At 37.2% G+C, this 16,109-nt stretch overlaps 2 long non-coding RNA genes across 3 annotated transcripts in view; both read right to left on the reverse strand.

The window, feature by feature from the left end:
* Positions 1 to 1,894, reverse strand: part of LOC122230654 — a 38,235-nt gene extending 36,341 nt beyond the window's left edge. Inside the window, exon 1 of the long non-coding RNA XR_006207679.1 lies at positions 1,761 to 1,894. This is a non-coding gene — a long non-coding RNA (uncharacterized LOC122230654). The remainder of the gene's footprint in view (positions 1 to 1,760) is intronic.
* A 2,615-nt stretch (positions 1,895 to 4,509) lies between these two features.
* On the reverse strand, positions 4,510 to 13,768 carry LOC122230653. Of its 2 annotated transcripts, none has more exons than XR_006207678.1 (5): positions 13,530 to 13,768; positions 7,465 to 7,572; positions 6,516 to 6,649; positions 5,661 to 5,944; positions 4,510 to 4,652 (listed from the first exon to the last, which is right to left on the reverse strand). It is a non-coding gene; the product is annotated as an uncharacterized LOC122230653 (long non-coding RNA). The 2 variants fall into 2 exon arrangements; XR_006207677.1 differs by lacking the exon at positions 13,530 to 13,768 and adding an exon at positions 8,509 to 8,611.
* Between the last annotated feature and the right edge of the window lie 2,341 nt (positions 13,769 to 16,109).

Below are 16,109 nucleotides of genomic sequence, written 5' to 3' on the forward strand. Positions count from 1 at the left end.
CCTGATGAGAGATCTTGGGAAAAGTGTAGTAGGGGTTTGTGCCACAAAGAATGACATCATGAAGGGTCAGAATTTGATGTCTGTTTAAAAAGGTTAATTTAAGTATTCAGTTCTAAGTACTACTGATCTCTTGGGTTTTGGTGTTATTGTTATTGTTTTTGTTTTTTTAACTATCATCGGGGCGCCTGGGTGGCTCAGTCGGTTAAGCGTCCAACTTCAGCTCAGGTCATGATCTCACAGTCTGTGAGTTCAAGCCCCACATCGGGCTTTGTGCTGACAGCTCAGAGTCTGGAGCCTGTTTTGGATTCTGTTTCTCCCTCTCTCTCTGACCCTCCCCCCTTCGTGCTCTGTCTCTCTCTGTCTCAAAAATAAATAAATGTTAAAAAAAAATTACTTTGACTACGATCAAGGCAGTATAGCAGAAAATCAGCTGCTTATCTACATGTCTGGCCTATATTACCTATCTGCTCAGGTGTCCAGGAATTCACAGCTGGGGTAAACAGGTGCTCACTACCTCCTCTGGCTTCCTTGGTAAGTTGGCCTGAAATGGTGCTAGACCTTAAATTGCCTTCAGTAGTGCTCAGAAGGGTTGGATCCACTCATAGGTTTTATCAAACATATACTTGATAGAAAATAATTCAGAAATTTATTATCTCCCCAAAATTGAATGGTGAAACCTTTGCTTAGAATCTGAAGTTTGGTTTGCATGTCACGCAGACTATCCTAAAGCACAGCTCTGATCACAGAGTCTTGCAGAGTATACGGCACCTCTGAGAGACCCAGGACATCCTAAATAAAAAATCATTGTTTCCCATGTTACTGGCTCCCTATTTCTTACCAAATAAATTTATTTGCTTTATCCCAGTGGATTTAATTAAGCACTAGAATACCTTTCCGACATTGTCCTCTCACATTTGGCCTTGAAACTCTTTGTTCACAGATCTAAAAGAATATTGTAAAACCATGTATCTTCTCATAGACTTTTAAGTTGGTATTGAAAAAAATGTTATTATAAGTTTAAATAGTTATAAAAACATAATTCTAAGTATTTATGTCTTTAATAAACATTATAATAACATTTATTATATTATAGAGTATAATTATTATATTACTTTATATGTATCCAGTGAAATCTAAATAATATAGTAACTTGACAACCACCAAAACCTATTTAAAATGCTCTTAAATATGATCTTCTTTAACAGATTTTTTAAATGTTTTATTTATTTTTGAGAGAGAGAAAGAGAGAGAGCGCGTGCGTGTGCGCATGAGCGGGGGAGGGTCAAAGAGAGAGGGAGACAGAGGATCCAAAGCAGGCTCTGTGCCCCAACAGTCAGTATTTTTATGTCACTCACTTTTGTGCTTAAACTTGTATTTCCATACTTCTTCCTCAGAATTTTATTCTAATGTAGTTTTATGCTTGAAAGTCTTTTACTGATCATCTCATTATATATCCCTGCAACAACTATCCATCTATCTAGATATGTAGCTTTTTCTGTGACCATAAGGGACTAAGCATTAAATATTAAAGTTACAATAATCTAATATTTTTGGCAAAAGTAGATGGCACCACCCTTCTATGAATCTGAATAATGTTTCAATGAAATATGAAATACTAATTTGCCTGCCATATGCATTCCTTTTTCTCAAATGTGTAATAATCTGTTGGAAGTGACATTTCATTTTCTCCCTTTCCTTGAAATCATCCAAAAATATTCCCCTGAGGAGCAGCAGACAAGGAGGGACATGTAACTACTCACCAAGCTCTCAAGACTGAGATTGGTGACCATGCTGAGGGCACTCTGAAGAGATTGACATTCACCAGCATGCCTTTTACAAATCTTGATTATTCTAATTCCAAGGTAGACAGATATACTGAGCATTGTCATGAGTTTGTTGCCTGAATGAAAAAAGATGGCACAATCTTCAGCACTTCTTACCCACCAGGACTGATCTTCAGGAGAAATGCAGTACTTGACAACATTTAGGGGATGGAAGAAGGTAGCTCATTAAACATAATGTGCCATCATCAACTCTAGCCAATCCTACAATATTTATGAATTCCTATCATCTTGACTCCAGGCCATAATATCCTATTTCTAATGCCTAGCTCTGCCATAACCTTAATAAATGTAAGACAGAGAAAGATATGGAGCCCTACCACAGACAATGGCTTCACAGCAGGAGGCTTTGCAGACCCCACTATTTCAAGCATTTGTTTTGTTTTCTGTTTGCCACCTCACAGTATTCTCAGCCAGGGGCAATATACCAGAGTAAGATCCAAGATGGGTGAGAGCTGACCTTTCTTTGCCAAAACAGAAGAAAGTTGATTGTTAAAGATGGAGTGAGAAAGGAAAACCAGAACATTTTCACACAGATCAGTTTGGAGAAAGATATGTAAAAGTAGGGAAGGGAGAGGGGGGAGGTCTGGGGCTTGATTCCATTGAAACTGTCCGTGCCTCTGAACCCCCGGAAAGCTTTTGTCTCCCCTAGGAGCACATGTACTTCAGTTTGAAGGTCATGATATAACCTGTATTGGAGAGTATTGAGGTTTTTTTGTACTATGTTACAATTTAATACAAATTAGCAGATTGCAATATCATTCATGATCTCACAGTTTCTGTGGGTCAGAAGTCTGGAAAGGGCTTCACTAGGTCCTCTCCCCAGGGTCTCACAGATTGCAATTGAGGCAGCAGCCAGAGGTGCAGCTCAATTGAGTCTCAGGATCCTTCTCCAAGCTCCCTGGGCAGCTACAGAATTTATTTCCCTGCAGTTGTAGAGCTCATGATGGTGTGCTTCTTCAGGGTCAGCAGGAAAGTTTCTGTACTGCTTTGAGTTTTTGACTACTGGACCTTCTTCAAAGGGCTCTCTGATTAGGTCGGACCCACCCAGCATAAGCTCCCTTTTGACTTTTAACTCAAAGTGAACTAATTAGGGACCTTAATTACAGCTGCAAAAATCCCTTCATCTTTTTCATATGACCTAATGACCTAATATAACCTATTCACAGGATACAACCTATAATATTTACAGACTCCATCCATGCTAAAGGGAAAGGATAAAATAGAACATGAACCCAGGGAGCAGGAATTTTGGTGGTCATCTTAGAATTCTGCCTACCACACAGAACCAAACAGAACTTTCTAAATATCAAAATTTGCTGACAATCTCTAATGTTATTCATTTACAAATAAGTTCTATACATATTCTTTTTAACTAAATGCCCTTTTTCTATCTGACCCTGCTTTCAAGGTTTACTTCAAATGCTTTCTTATTTCCAAAGTTTTTGATCTGTATTTCCCCTATGTAGTCATGTTATTTTATTCGTATTTATTATTCATATTATTATTCCTATTATTAGTTATTTTATTTGTATTTATTTTATAAATATTTTATTCCCTTCATAGATAAGTATCCTTGAATCAGGTGTGATATATCTTTACATCATCCATAGGATCAATGCAGTGCCTTGAAATAGAAGGCACTGAATTATTTGATTAACGATTAAATGCATAAATTAAAATTTGCCAATGTCTAAACTTGAGGATGTTTCCAGCTCTGACTTCTCAGACTTCCTCTAGTCTTACATTCAGTTATGTCTGCTACTAGGTTGTAAATGTATAAAGAACAGGGTCAATGTCTTTTCTGTCTTCCCTAATACATTTCATCATAAACTGTAGCTCTAATTCTTACATGCATTTACATGTGTTTAAAATCAAGTGCCCTTATCTCATTGATATAGACTGACTAAGAGTAATCAAGCATGTGCCTACTGTGGTTTATGGTAATACGTTTTTTTCGTTATTTCCATTTATTTTGAGGTGGGGAAAATCAGTACTGTTCAAGTTTCTGAGGAAAAGGTTAGAGATGTTTGGCATTCCTGATGTCCAATGGTTAGCAGTTATTCTCCTACTGCCAGATTCTCAAGGAAAATTTGCATAGAAGACCTACTACTGCAAAATATCAGTCTTCCTGTGGCTGTGGCCACAAACTCTCCTGTGGAACCCCCAGCTCTGGTGAGATGGACCAAATCGCTTGCAAGCTACAGCGAAAATATTTGGCCTTCAGTCTAAAACCGAAAGAAAACCAAAATCAAATGAAAAACCACCAACAAAAAAAACACAGCCCTTTGTTAGATTTATGACAGATTCGTATCCTAATCTTGACCCTGATGATCTTGCCTCTCACATGGCCAGAGGGAATCCCAGGGGGCAAAAAAGCTTCAAAGGAAAGTATCTTTCTCTTGGGCTAGGAGCAATATTCAGCTAACGCATGCACTACTGAGCTTCCTATTCCAGAAAGTTCCCCCAATTTTCGAACCCATCAGTCATACAAAAGAGGAAGCCAACCACCAGAGCAAGTCATTCCAATAGGGAGAACTCCTAGGAGAGCAGGTCTTGCAGATATACACATTTTGAAACTCTGCAGGGGAGGGGGAGAAAACCACTTTCCTGAATTTAAAGATTAATACTATACTTGAACTTGTTCTATAACAGTCCTTGCCTTGTTTGGGAGACATCTCTGGGAGACTCCTGCCTGTCTAGTGATCAAATATGATGATAAATCTTTCTTTCTCCTTTATGGATTATGTTTCATTAGATGCTTACTGCTTTTGGTGATTGGCTCCCTTCATTTCTTCTTTTCCTAACCACCTGTCGGATATACATGAAAAGAATAAATAAGCTTGATGTTTAAAAAAACAAACAAAATCTAAACTAAAACCCTTTAAGCTAAATAGACCATTCTCTACAACAGAGGAAGTTGCATAACTGCATAACAAGGAAAACTCCTGGAGGAGTGGGGGGGGGGGGGAAGCATATATGCAGGATCTAATTGCCAGAGTCTAATTAGTTTTTGACTAGTGCTATAAAACTTAGAGAGAAGCAAAGATAAATATTTCAGCTAATTTCCCCATGTACTGTGAATAAAAGAATGGAAATGATTCTCAAAATTGAATGTTATGAAGTCATTTGCAAAGTATATTAAGTCAGTTCTTCTATGTAATGAAGTGTCCTTAACAGTTTAAGAGACTTTTCAAGCGCTGACATTTCTCTCACAAAGAACATGGCTCTCCTGGCTTCATTATGACTTCTTGAAACAATCTGAACTTTAGACCTTTTCATCTGCCAGCTGAGGACATATCTACACACTAACTAGTGTTTAATAGCTGTGTAGGGCACCAAGGCTCAAAGTTATTCCAACTGTCATGTCCTAAATCTTTGGTTGGGCGACAAAATGTTGAAAGCCTGCTTGATAACACCTAATTTCTACACCCCCCCCCCAACCCCCGCATTCACTGAGAGAGTTGCACATTGTGCTGAATTTTATTCTTTTTTTAAAAATTGGATGATGTGGTAGAAGGTCATTGAGAAATGAATGTCATTACAAAACAATTCAAGGCATCCCTTCTTTTCCTTTGATCAGTTTTGATTCCCTTCACTGGAGACCCAATAACTCCCCCAAAAGTGGTCTCCCGTGCATGATTACCTTGAGGCAATCTAGATGATGCTACATTAGGGAGGTAAGAAAGAGCAAATATCAAACCAGAAATTACTATGTATAAGTTTGCAAACGAGTCCATAATGCTCCCTTTGCCACCTTCACTTAGAGGGGAAACGTGTTGATTTTATTTTGAGTTATAGAGATTCTATTGCTCCTACCTTTAGCTTGGTGGCTGATAAGTGTATCCAACGTACGATTTCATTTTATAAAACAGTTGCTTCTTAATAGATCTTTATAGCTCTCATATTCATTTGTAGGGTTTAGCCCTATGTTTGTACTGCAAAAGAACATATTTTCTTTTCTAATTCAAAAGACATCCATTGTGTATTTTATTCTGGAATGATATGTTTGCTTTATAATGAAAGTTTCCTTTCATTATGTATTTATGCATTTATAATTTGTTGACACCATCTTTTTCCAATGCACAATTCACTGTTTCTATCTGTAGAAGAAAACATAAGACAAAAGAAACTGCTGCTTGCTGCAAGTTCCTTGAGGGTAGAGAAACTAATTCCTAGCACAGTCTCTGGGAAATAGCAAAAATTCTTTGTTCAATTAGTGAATGAATTTGCGAAATAGCAATATCTACAAGAATATATGTGAACACATACAAAATTTTTACAAAGTGAATTCACTATACTTAGGAATTAACTACGTAGATTAACGATAGTAATTAACTCAAGTTTTGGCCTTTATATATTTGGAAGTTGCAGATGCAATTTAGAGGTAACCAAAGGCTATTTTTCATAAATCTATGAAGGAAATAGAGAAAAGAAAATATGACATAGTTTCCAATAATGGAAATAGATAAAATCCTGGCATCTACCTCCTAATATATTTATAATTTCATGTCTATGGCTGCCGTAGACAAGCATAAAAATTGTCATCAATTCTAAGATAATTAAATGGAAACACTGCATGTTAACATTATTCATTCATTCATGCAACAATATCTGTTGTTCACATTACATTAAATTGATTAAACTCTATTAAAACAAATTATATTAAACTACCTTCAATCTTGAGTGTCTATGATGCCAGAGTTCCATAATTTTTACCTCCCAAAATAGGTTCTATCATTAAACAACGAACTTCTAAAGGTCTAGGAACATATTTTATTTATCTCAGTATTCTCTTCACCCTGCACCTGAATTTTTATGGAATGAAAAACAGTGAAAGGTCTATCAATTTCTGAGAACAAAAAATACACCAGGCTTCCTATATAAACATAAAATTAGAAAATTTATTTAACAATTTATAAGTATGAAATCCACATATAATTTACTAGGCTATCAAAGGAAGCATGAGGATTATGACGGACATTTAATTGCTTGGGGAAACCACTCAACAGAATACAGTTTGTGGGTCAGTGCTGGCATAGGAGCTGAGAGTCTCTGGCATTCTTATGATTTCATTCCCTTGACTTCTTTGGGCCTCTATTTCCTTAAATGGAGAATGAATGAACCAGATCCGTAGTTGTTAATATTTTTAATTCACATTAGCCTTTGTTCAAACACAAATCTTGGTTGGCACTTAGGCAAAATGAGATGCTAGTATTGAAATGGAGAGGCTAGCACCGCCCTCATTTACCCATCTGTCTTTTCTCTGCCTAACTTCCTGTGTTAGCTTCTCAGGGGGGTGAATCCTCAAGAAACTCTCACGCAACAAATACTAATCTACATTACTGAATCACTAAAATCCATTTTAGTCCTAAAATTGTGATTTTAGGCTTTGATACTCATGTTAATCTAGGTTATATCTCTATGAATATGAAAAAGAATATAGCCAATTACACAATGTGGCTACTATCTATACTGTTGTTTTCTAAACCGAACTCATTTTGATCATTATGAGTGAAATAAGGAAGGAGTATACAACAATAGAGAAAAGTGACAAAACCTAGATCTCTTTTTTTAATTCTAGTGATCTTAGTGACCTAGTAATGACCAAGTACGTTCTCACCTTTTCCTTTTAAAGAGTAGCTGAAATTCGCCAAGCCAGGCTACCATTCTGGGATTGTTTGTTGTAATCAGAAGTGGAGTCTAAAGTCCTCACCAAGAGAATAAAAGCCTGAGAAACAAATAATCTTTAGAAATAATAAATAATAAATAAAGTAACTAAGATAAAATAAAATATAAATAATTAAATAATACAATAAAGGCTTAGAAAGAAACAAGTAAAAACTGTGCAATAGTGCCAAGGTCCTAGGTGGCGAGAGAGAGGGTCAGAAAGATCATTTAACTTTGTGAGACCAGAGGTTGGAATCTAAGAGTAAATTATCAAGTCAAATTTCATGGTCATAGAGACAAGAGTGAATGAAAAGAAATCACAAGTGAAGAATCAGAGGTTTCTGAGTTATTCCAAAGTCAAGATCCAGCATTTGTAAGTTATAAGCAGGCTGTGCATGTGAATAAGTCTAGCTTTAAGAACCAGGAATGGAGGGAACGGTTTGATTTTTTTTTTCCTGTGGCTAAAATGATTATCAAGGGATTCTAAATGCTTTAATTTTCCCCTTTTCCTATTACCCTGATAATTAAGAATTAGTGCTAATTAAATATGCCAGTTTATAGTTCAGCAAAAACAAAGACAAAGACATCCATTATTTAAACAGGGCTTACCTGTGGAGAAGGGAACCATAAAAGATGGCTTAATTTTTCTATCAAGGGTCTTTGAAAGTAAAAATACACATAGTTCTCTCAAAGTTCTGTCTCTAGGACTTAGAATAGCTCAATATTGACCCTAGGTTATGAAATTTCAAATCTCAATCTACCCTGAACTTTTGCACTAGATTCAAACCTAACCTTTCCCTGTTTGCTAATAACTACTTGATAAAGTGCACATAGGGCTTCACCACCCCCAAACACCACTTTTCCTCACAGAAATTTAACCAGCTCTGTCAAAATCGCATATTTTATTCTCGATCACATATTTCCCCCTTCAAGTTAAAATCATGTACTAGAGATTCAAAAGAAATAAAAGTAGATTACACAAAGTAAAGCTCAATACCCCAGAAGGTGAATGTTAAGGGTTGATGTTTCAGCAGCCCAGGTAACTCCTTTCATGATAGACATGTGCCTTTGCAAAAACCTTTAGTCTCTTTAAGTCCTGATTTTCCTGCTTGAAAGATGGAAAATAAAAATTAAAGTAGTAAAATCTCAGTTTCAATTAGTGGAGATTTATGGCCTACTTTGGTATCAGGCTAGCCTGGTAACTGCCTCTCTCCAATTCTCTCTAGGCACACACCCACACATAGTTAGTCCATGACGGTGTCCAAATGCAGACACCTATAGATAACCACTAGAGTTATTCCTTCCAAAAATAAGGCCAGTGTCAATTACAGAGAAAAAATGAGTAGGCTGATATAGCTGTCAATCAACTGAACAATAGATAATTTTTTTTTTACTTCATAAATCACAGCACTCTTGCATACCTAGAAGAAGGTGGGAAAATACCTTTTGCTCTCTCCCTAGATCAGAGGATTGTTATCAGTGATTCTCAACCCTGGCCACACATTAAAAGGCCCTGGAAATGGCCTGAAGTAGGTAGAATTCTAAAGATGCCACCCACCCCTCTTCAATATTCCCAGGCCCTGGTTATCTGATCAAACACTAATCTAAGTGTGGCTGTGAAAGTTTCTGTAGATGGAATTAAGGCTAACACTAGTCAACTAATTTTAAAATAGGAAGATGATCCAGTGTGACCTAGGTGTGCCAGTGAAATTGCATGGGCCCTAGAAGCAGATAAGGAAGGCAGAAGAATCAGAGATAACACTGCAGAAAGAAAAGCAGGCGAGATGGGGCAGAAGCAGAGATCACAGAGATCCCAAGCACTGGAAGAACTCAAACCCCATGGCTACTCACTTTGAAGTCAAAGAAGCCAGGAGTCAAGGGATGCAGGAGGCCCCTACAAGTTGGGTATGATCCCCAGCCACAGCCAGCAAAGAAACAGGGACCCCGTTCCTCCATGGCAAAGAAACATGGACCCAAGTTCCTCCATGGCAAAGAAACAGGGATCCCAGTTCCTCTGTGGCAAAGAAAGGAATTCTGCCAACAACCTGAATGAACTCAGAAGCTCTGTCCCCTACAGCCTCCAGAAAGGAACACAACCCTGCCTGTAACTTCATATGGGCCTTGAGAACATGAAGTGGAGTAACCAGGTGAGCTCATTAGACCTCTGATCTACAGAACTATAAAATAATAAATGAATGTTGTAAGCCAGTAAGTTTGCAGTAATCTGTTACAGCAGCAATATAATACTGGTACATGGCTTCACTCTAAAAACACTTAGTATCTGGGGGGTAAGACTAGATACCAATATTTTTCAAGTTTCTAAATCAGTGCTAATCAAACTTTAATGTGCACAGGAATCTAAGGCATCTTGTAAAATTGCAGATTCTGATTAGTAGGTCTGGGTGAGACCTGAGTTCAAAGAAATCCCCGGTGAATGCTAATGCTCCTGGTCAGGAGACTACCTTGGGAGAAGGAAGGCCCTGGATGATTCTAAATTCACCGGTCTTCCCAATACTTTGTGGCTGTCACATTTAGAAGTGTTCAGAGTACTATTATGTCAGTACCCAAACTGTTCTATATAATGTCAAGACTGCAGTTTGGTGACATAGACGTGGTTATACAGAAAGTGAAGGCAGAGGGGGCAGAATACACTCTGATGGGTTTGGACCCAACAAGGAGACCACAGCAGGTAGGAGTTTTGAAAACTGAACTTTGGCAGGGTGAAAGTGGAGATTTTAGTTTCAGTCCTTACCTTGTTCAAAACACCACAGAATGAGGCAGTGGGGATAATGGAAGATCTCACCCTTATAGGGCAGCAATTGATGACAATCTAAGTTCTGTTGATAATCAGCTGAAGACCTGAGAAATGGATTCAATCGGCAGGCGACTTACAAATATGAAGCGCCAACAGGAAATCCAGATAAGTGGTTTTAGCCAACTGTGGGTTTGAGTAGATGTTTCCTCATTTTAGGAGGGGGAAAAAAAGGTGGTGGGGGTATGACAAAACACTAACAAAAGGAAAAAGGAAGCATCACAAAAATTGAGTAAAAGAACATGTCTCTGAAGATAATCTACTACAGGAACCTGGAGAAAATTTTAGAATAACATTTCACAATCTCCCTGAGATTCAAGTAGACATGACATCTATTTAAAAAAGAAGAAGAAGAAGAAATAAGGGGGAAATATGAAATAAAAGACCATAGAGTGACTTCTGAGGGCAATAGTAACTGGAAAGGAGCATGAAGGTTATTTCTGGAGCTGGTGATGTTATTTCTGAACCTTGAACTTGGAGCTGGTTACACAGTTGTTTGTACATAGTAAAAATCCATCAAGGTGTATTTTTTGATACATTTACTGTTCTATACATATATTTTAGTGCAATAACAGAATTTAAAGGGACATTTAAATGAATCAGCAGGGAAGAAAGGCAATAGAATACATGAAAGAAGGCTCAGGGTGGGAATAAAGAACCAAACCCAATAACAGCAAAAATCAAACCTGGAAATGAAATACTGAATAGCAAAACTGACATTCAGAAAGCTAATAAGTTGTGTAAAGTAACTAATTGTGCACAGCTCTCAGAATGTAAAAGCAAATTAAAAGTTTATACAAATTTTTAGAGGAAAGATGACATTCATAATGGAGAATAAAGATGCAGCTGAGAATCATAGGTTTCCCCAGGGGGCAAAAATATTGAAAAATTGAGGCATAAGTAGAAATAACAGTCTGGAGTTGAAAATACATTTGCTTTTACTGTTTTAAGAAAGCTACCTTAGCTTCAGGTCAGGCAGAATTTATGAAAAGATCAAACAAAATACATCTAAGAACAAAAACTTAAATATAATCATAAAATTTAAAATCACAAAAGCATTTAAAAGAAAAAATGTAATCCTATGAGGACAGAAATGCTTGTCTACTTTATTCCCCACCATGCCAAAATAAAAGCCTGGGGACAAGATAAAAGCCTGACCCATACTAGTTGCTCAATAAAGCTTTGTTGAATAAATGGATAGAAAAATAAAAATACATTTCAAAACTGTTTATCATTAAAAAGGAAGAAAACTTTGCATTTATCTTCAGCAAAATAAATGTAGAAGAACATAAAATTATGTGTACTCACATTCGAGAGAGAAAACATCTTTTGGCAAAGAATTTCATATGAAGCTAAGTTTTTCTTCATTGATGAAGGCAAAAGAGACACATTCAAATATAGAAAGACTCAGAAATAGATCACTTACCAACCTTTGTTGAAAGAAAAATCCTTTGATGGTGTGTATTCCAACTTACTAAAAGATGACCAACATAAACATCTAAGAGTATGAGTATGTTTAAAAAGATAGTGATGAGCACTCAAACATGTTAAAGACAGAACTAAGTCTAATTAAAGCTTTAATATATAATGATACATATCAAGGGATCGCTTACAATAAAAGATAGTTAATGTAAGACTCATGGTTTACCAATAATTACCTGAGTTCAGTTGTATAATACACATGAAAAAGTGAAACAAGGGAATCATGGTAGAGAAATGAGAGAGAGTAAGAAGAAATTAAAGTGGAATAAACTCCCCATTTTAATTATATAATATTTTAATCTACCATTTTATCCTTGAGTTTGATTATTATAAAAATATAGAATATTTGTGGGATGCCTGGGTGGCTCAGTTGTTCAAGCATCTGACTCTTGATTTCAGCTCAGGTCATGATCTCACAATTCATGGGATTGAGCCCCACAATGGGCTCTGCACTGACATCACGGAGCCGGCTTAGGATTCTCTCTCTCCCTCTCTCTCTGCCCCTCCCCTGCTCATGCTGACTCTCTCTATCTCTCGCTCTCTCTCTCTCAAAATAATTAAACTTTAAAAAACATATATGGAATATTTGTAATACCCAGAGGTGACTTCTATCAGAATTACAAAACATAGAGCTTATATTCAAAATCACAGTAGAAAGTAAAAGCAATGTTCATATATAAATAGTTCATATATAAAAAGAAAACAATAAAAGAAATTGACAACATTTAAACAAAATAGTAATTATGAGTAGGTAGAGCCACCCCCAAAAGACAGAACTCTTCATCATGGGCAAAAGTAGAAGCAAAATATCTGCCTCTTAACAAAACAACGTATAAGAGTTAATGTGACAAAAAGCGAAGAAAGGATATTTATCGACAAAACACAGACAAGAAGAAAATGGAGGGAGATACTAATTTATAAAACATACAATTCAAGGCAAAAAGTATCCTTAAATTTGAAAACAGTTATTGATAAAAAGAAATAATCATTAATACTTTAAAAGTAGATAAAATAGCTACCTTTATAATTTAGAAACTGAAGAACATGTTGACAAGAAACAATTGTACCACATATTAAGTTAAAAATAAAGTAAAACAAAGTGCAGTTAACTTTGTATACCACAAATGAAACTCTGGCCCAATTTTATGGCTCATGAAAAATTTTTGATTCTTTGTTACCTGGTTACCATTTCTGGTTGATGGATTGCCTGGAAACATGTTATTACCGTCACACTATCCTTTGGACACTCTATTACCTAGAACCTTCTCCAATGAATATTAATTTGAAGTAAGGCTAATTTGTTAGCCCCTTTGAATCACTGGACACTCATTCTAATTCTTGTCTACCATTTAAAACTCTGTAGCTTTCCTTGGACAAGGGTCAGCCATATCTTTCCTTCCCTAGTGGCCTGTGCATTGAAACTCCAGTTGTCTCAAGCCTGAGTATGCCTCTATTCTGATCAAGATACAAGAGGCTGGAGTTGTAGATTTCTCAAAGCAGGTTCTGAAAGATAGGAAGAGCCAGCACAAAGATGAGTGGAAAGAGGTGCAATGGTCCCAGAGAGTATGATTAAGAATTGCCAAAGATAAAGTTACTCATAACAATAAACTTAACTTTACATCAAATAAACCACAACCTCTGCCCTCAAGGAACTTCCAGACAGGGGGCAAAAATACTTAATCTTATCACTTCAAGTTTATGAAGTATTACGTGCATGATCTCACCTTTCATAATAGTCCTGTCAAGTAGGTCAAAAGCTATTGCTTTTTTTCTTATAGACGAGGAAAACTGAGGCTCATGATGGCTGACTTATGACCACATAACGAAGGCAGAGCCAGGAACTGGATCCACGTTCCTGGATTTACGTCTTCTAAATCCAAATGCAGTACCCTTTTGATTCTTTTGGGGAAAAAAAAAAATCTTTTTCCTCTATCATGTTAGGTTTTCAGTGATGACTCTGTGGATTAGACTGACAAAAGACAGATTGATAAAAGAAAAACAAACAAGTTTACTAACATGTGCATCTCACATATGCATGGGGGCACTTAGTGAGAAGTAGCTTATATGGGTGTTTAGAACATGGGCTTATATGGCATCTTAACAAAGCAACACATTTTCAGGGAAGTGGGAAGACCAAGAAAAAGGACTTGGAGCTTCCAGGGGTGGCAAATTGTGGCAGAATAAATAGACTGGAAAACTAATGGCAGATAAAGGCTACTTTTAGTAAGGTTCATTATGTAGATTCCTCTGGGCTAATAAGGACCTCAGAGTTGTCTTCACTGATTAACTTCTGTCCTTTCTAGTAGAGAGGGAAATGGAGACACTTTTACAAATGTGTGTCCTGCTTTTGAGGCAAATAGAAGGGGTAGGGCCAAGAGCTTTTCTTACATCTGCTTCTTCTCAATTACCTTCACCTCACCATAATCCTTACACCCAACATAGCATATTTCGGGGCATATTTGAGCATATTCTGCTACCCTTCACTTTCACGCTGCTTCTTAAAAAAGTAACTCTGGAACATTGGTCACCTGCTTAGCCCCTCCTTGGCTCGCATTCCTGGGAATTGACATTGGAGGGAAGTCAGTGGGTTTGCTGCAGACTATTGCTATAGCAGTAATAGGTCACAGACTCTTAGCTTTGTGACAGCTCAAGTCAATGACAGGCATAATACCATGAAATGATCCCTTCAGTCTCTTAGAATAAAGAGCATTGCCCTGAGCTTTGGGGATCACAGGATCCCACAGAGATTCGGTGCAACTTAGGATCAGTCTGCTAGCCTCTGCCATGGCAGAGAAAATAGTGATGACCCGCCTCTGCTCCAGTTGGGAAAACTACTTCTGCCTGATCTCTGTCTACTGGCTTGACAGCAATATTAACTTCAGCTTCCGTTTCTGTCTCAACCCCCTGCCCTCACTGTGTCAGCGGGAGCCTGGGCATGTGAAGACTGATGTTCAGCACGCATATGGATTCTGAGTAATTCTTCACTTTTTCAAATTAGGAACATTATTAGAAATTTTAAGTAATTATATGTATTGGTGACTGAGCCACCCAGTGAGTCGGCAGTATGTAAGAATGTAAAAATGACAGATCTCGTGGAGATCTGATTCCCAATTAAGATCAGTCGATTCTCTTAAGCACCGACTCATTTGTAAATATAACCAAAAGTGAAAACTGTTTAATGAGGAGTTTGAAGTTCTAGAAAGGAGAGAAAAACTTGAAAGAGATGAGCTCCAGCCAGGATTTTGAACCCAAACCAATGAACTCACTGTGCAAAGCACCTAACAGAATAATTAACTGGCTTTAATCTTTCTTTTTCAGGTTGTTGATACTTCAATGTACTTTAAGCAGAGAAGGTTTTTAATTTTTTTTTAGGTTTTCTCTTTTTAGGGATTTTAAAATAATAAAGTAGTTTAGCTTTTATTTAAAGGGCCAGGGAACCTTTTGAAAGACATAAGACATCATTGTATTCTTTGTTTTTAATCCCTAAGTAAAACAAATTGCCTAATTAATAAACTTTTTATATCAAGGTTATATAAAGAGCTTGGCGGAACTAAAAAATATATTATAAAATAAGTGTTTCCAAACTACAATGTTAATTATGTATAAAAAGAAACATTGATTATTGGATGTGAATCTTCCTCCCATATATTCAAAGTAAAGGTACACGTATCTGCCAAAAGAACATAGTTTAGTAAGAGAAGGTGGACAAAGGGACAATCTTACTCTGCTTTTAAAGGCAGCTTCCACGGAGACAGAGGAATGATTATTCCAGACTTCGTGTGACAAGTGTATGCAGTTGACAAGTATACAGAGTCAAAATAGTTTTCTTAATGTTCTCTTCCCTTTGTTCTCCATTACTGGGCTTAGGTCCAGGTGAGAGAGGCTCTACTCTGAAGCCCACACCTGAGGGAGCCCTGGGATCACAAAGCACAACAGACAGATACCAGCGTCTAACCCCTCCTGGCACTAAGGCTGCTCAGGCCCCGGGGAAGTGCTTCTCTATATCTCTTCCCCATGGTGTCAAAACCAAAAGCCATCAGGCCTGAATTCCATGAATAATTACTGTGCTGCAGACACAGGGGAGCAGGGGACAGATCCTACTCCAGAGCACCAGGAAGAGTCCCTGGTAGCAGCACTCAGGTAGAAGGCAAGACAAACCCATCCCTCTTCTCAGAGGCATGCATGCAAGAGGTTCTCCTGTGATGAAGAGGTCAATTTCCAGTTAGTGACAAATGTCAATTTTTCAGCCTCTTTATGTTCCAAATCATGTTTCTGAAACTACTGATAAATCACCATGATATTTG

This window comes from Panthera tigris, chromosome C2 (assembly GCF_018350195.1).
Source record: "Panthera tigris isolate Pti1 chromosome C2, P.tigris_Pti1_mat1.1, whole genome shotgun sequence".
Classification (NCBI taxonomy): Eukaryota; Metazoa; Chordata; class Mammalia; order Carnivora; family Felidae; genus Panthera; species Panthera tigris.